This window comes from Eurypyga helias, unplaced genomic scaffold (assembly GCF_000690775.1).
Source record: "Eurypyga helias isolate BGI_N326 unplaced genomic scaffold, ASM69077v1 scaffold14103, whole genome shotgun sequence".
Classification (NCBI taxonomy): Eukaryota; Metazoa; Chordata; class Aves; order Eurypygiformes; family Eurypygidae; genus Eurypyga; species Eurypyga helias.
The window spans coordinates 21410-25569 of NW_010243496.1; positions in this window are offsets into that span (position 1 = coordinate 21410).

Sequence of the window (4160 nt, forward strand, 5' to 3'; positions counted from 1 at the left end):
TGCGCGGGCCGATTTGGATTTGGAGGTGTCGTGCTCGGGCTGGGTAATGCGGCAATGCCTCCCGCCGAACAGGGTCTTTCTGAAGCCGCAAAGCCGCGAGCGCGTGGCATCTCCGAAGGGGGTGCTGGGGTCACTGCGCGCAGCTGCCCGAAGGAACCAGCGCAGCCTACTTCCACAGCTGGCCTTGGGGGGAGACGCCCAGCACCAAAGAGAGGAACTGAAATCGCATCCCCTTGCCCCCCAGCAAAGTTTTAAGGTTTTTGGCTTTTTTTTGAATATTTTTTCTTTTTTTGTTTTCTTTTCCCCCTTCCTGTTTTAAATAATCTGGAAATGAGCCCAGCTTTCTCTCTCATTGTACCTGGCGATGAATCTTCTCATCTTTGCTGGCGTTTCACAGCTGTTTGGTCACAGCTTTCTCCCAGTATAAGAACAGAAACAGACCGTAAAGCAGAGGATTGTTGTCTTTTTGGTGTTCTTGAGCTCTATATTGAAAGCCCTGCATATTTTTCTAATCGGGATTACAGAATTAATTTGCATGGTTTATCCTCTGGTATTTTTTGCTGATGGAACAGAGTTTATATCTCTTTTGTGAAAATTTTTATGCTTCATCGACCTTACTTTTTTTGCTGTTCGGCTGCTTTTAAAGAACCTGTGGATTAAAAATGAAGTTTGCAGAAAGCCTTCACTTAGGTAATCTGAGTAACTAGTCAAAGAGGCTCTGTGCTCTGTTGTTTCACTTGCTATCTGCTGTGGCAATGGAAAACATTTCTCCTGGGTGAAGGGTGCATTTATTCGTAGCCATTTATGTTCTGTTGTATTTTGACTGTAAATACTTTCGTTTCATGAACATGAACGCGAAGTTCAATGACCTATAATGTTCCTGGGGTGTTTTGATGTTGCTGTCTGCATTCTGAAGTTTATTTACTTGAGGTTTCTGTATGAATTTTCCTTCATTTCAGTGGGTAGGTGCAATGGACAAATTCGTAATAATAGCACAGCAGAAAATGAATGCCTCTGCAACTGAGGATTTATTCGTATCTCTTGCTGTTGTTTTTTTCTTAAGAAAAGCAGTGGGATGTATACATTCCGAGTCAGTGTGCATTTTTTCTTCTTTTTGCCTGTCTTCTTTCAGAAATCTGAAATAAAAATTACGTTGATGCATTGTAGCAAGTAGAAACAAATACGACAGTAAAAGACAATATATCCGTGTTCATTGTACCTTTAATAACTTTTTTGATTTATGTTTATTTTTATTTTGCTTCAGCATATTGTGTGCATGTGAGTGTCAGAAATTTACTAATGATGCAGTATGTATTAATTCTCATGATTTGCCTGAAAAACTATCTAGTACCAGATGACCAGGATATGGAATTTCTGTCCTTTGAAAAATATTGAGATACAGAAAATGTATTTTATTGCAAATTAAGATAGGAGAAAAAGAAAAAAAATTACATTAAATGAATTTTCTGGGAAAAGGAATTCAGATAAGGTGACAGTTTTACTTAAAGGGGAAAGATTTGGTTTAGTGGTACTATTTTTATATTTATGATTTTTATGTCATAAATCCTGTAGATCATATTAAAATGTCATTAATGTATCCTGTAAATTAAAATATCCTCATAAAAAGCACTTTGAAGTGAACATGAGGAATGTTCTGTTTCAGCAATATCCGAGTGTTCTAGCTTTTACACAGGCATTTGGATTTGGACTTGTTTCGATTTGGTTTCAAATATCCAGTGGCTGCTTACTTAATTTTTGTTTGGGGTGACAGGTAGTATTAATCATCTGTATAAAAGTACGCATCTTAATGAAAGGCTTAAGAGGAAAATACTTGGCAGCGTGGTGGCAAAGTGACTTCCAAGCATTGAATGGAACACCTAGAAAGGCTGAGAAACAAAGGGGACAAGTTCTTGGGCTCCATTTACACCACTGGTGATGAGGATTCCAGACTGGTTTTGGCCACAGAATGATCCCCAGTGGCTGCAGTAACATCTGGGACTTGTTACGCACCTCCTGGAAATGAAAGTGGGAGTAAAAGGAATAGAGATGGGCTTTTTGTGCAGGTGGGGTGGAAGTGGTGTGGACATAAGGCTTCTTCTGAATGGCAGGCTTCTTGTTTTTCTTATCCAGGAGAGTTATTTGCTGTTTGATAAGTTATAACAGCTGGGTGCCTGGATTTCTCCTACAAAAGTGACATTTTAGCCCATTGATATATCTGCCAGCTAGTGAGGAGATACACTTTAAACCTCATTTCTGAAAGCGGCATCCATTTAATTGTCAGTTAAAGAAAAGATGGAGTGAAAATACCCTTGACTTAGTTTGACAGGATCTTCCTTTTTGAAGAGGGGGGAGTTTCTAGGCTGCGAGTCTCAGCAAGACTTAGACGGGTGTGTGACTCAGAGCATTGCATCGCCCAGATTCCGTATCGGTATGGCATAGCTGGCTCTCTCAGTGGGATCTCATCCATAGGGTCTGCATTGTGCTAAGATGTATCCTAACAGTTGCATTCAGCTTTCATGAAAGAGTACTGGTAAAGCCTCCAATTACCAATTCTGGGATCTGTATTTAATGATATAGACCACTTGTGTCTTTCTTTTTTTTTCCTTGTCCCAGGAAAAATTAACAGTGGGAATGATCAGATGGCTAGAAAACATGATCTGGGATGAAACAGGATTCTTCAGCCTTAAAAAAAAAAAAGAAATTACCAGTTCTGGGATCTGTATTTAATGATATTTAATGAAAAAAATATATAATGATATATTTAATGATATTTAATGAAAAGACACACTTGTGTCTTTTTTTTTTTTTTTTTCCCTTGTCCCAGGAAAAAATAACAGTGGGAATGATCAGATGGCTAGAAAACATGATCTGGGATGAAACAGGATTCTTCAGCCTTAAAAAAAAAAAAGGGGCAAACATCCTAAACTGTCTTGTTTAAATAGGAATGAGGAAGATTCGTCTTCAGTGTTAAGAAAACGTTTCATCGTTAGGATAGGAAAACCCTGGAGTGGATGGCTGGGGCTCTGCAGCATCAGCAGTCATAAAGAACAAACCAGCTGGGAGTGATCTAGATATTGCTCATGATGTGGTGGGGGCAAGAGGAACACCTACGTAATCCCATTTCTTTCACGGCCTAAGGCTCTGCCAGAGTGACTTCAAAGCAGGAGTAACTTGTACTGCAAGCTTCCCTGCAGTGCAGCCTTTGGAACCTGGAGGTTCAGAAGTCAGCTCTGAATAAATCAGAACTAGTCAACTGGTGCTCACTTCTCCAAAAACGGAGAAAGAATATTCACTAATGGCTGTAAGACATGGCAAACATCCTTATAAACATGTTGTTATGGCAAATGCTTATTGGCTCTTGCTGAGATGCTGTCAGGAGTTGTATGGGATATGACTTCTCACATCTTTTACTGCTGGTAGATGCCTGAAGAGTAGGTCATTGCTTTAACTGCCATCACCTCTCCACAGTCGTGGTTTCACTCTTGGTGTTTATAGATAGCTAAATTATGGTGGAGCACTGGGTTTGAAATCCTCTTCTTTTTAAAAAACTACTTTTATAACTGCTGCAAAAACTGAAAATTTCATTTCCGTTACCATAAAACCCAACATGCTTCCTGGGGGCAGCAGGTTGGGTTAGCATGCCAAATACGCGCTCACTGGTGAGCCGGGGGTTCCTGACATACAGCCTCACAAGAAAATGCAGGGCAAAATAGCTCAGTTAAATACTGACATGTCCTACTCTTACGTGTGTTCTCCTGCTGGAGGATCAAACCCTAACTCCAATTACCCCCAGTATTTGTGTGCTATAGTAATGATTCATCCTGAAGGGAATGAAGGTGAAGTTGCCTTCTTGAACCTGGAAGTATGTTTGATTTTATTGAAACTGAAAGGAACTGAAATACTTTAATTCAACAATTTATAGCGAGCAGTACATTACAAGCTCTAAAATACCAGCCCAAGGGAAAAAGCAAATATAGCTGTTGGGAAAGAAAATTTCAGGATGCTGAGTTTAAAGCAATTTTACTCTAAAACTGAGTAAATAAGAAGTGACAGGCTAAATCTTAATTGTTTCTCTGAGCACCAGGCTGAGGCCACTCTGTGCGTGGGAAATGGAAACAAGGGCCTTGAGCTTCGTATTCTGTGTGAAGCCGACACAGGGA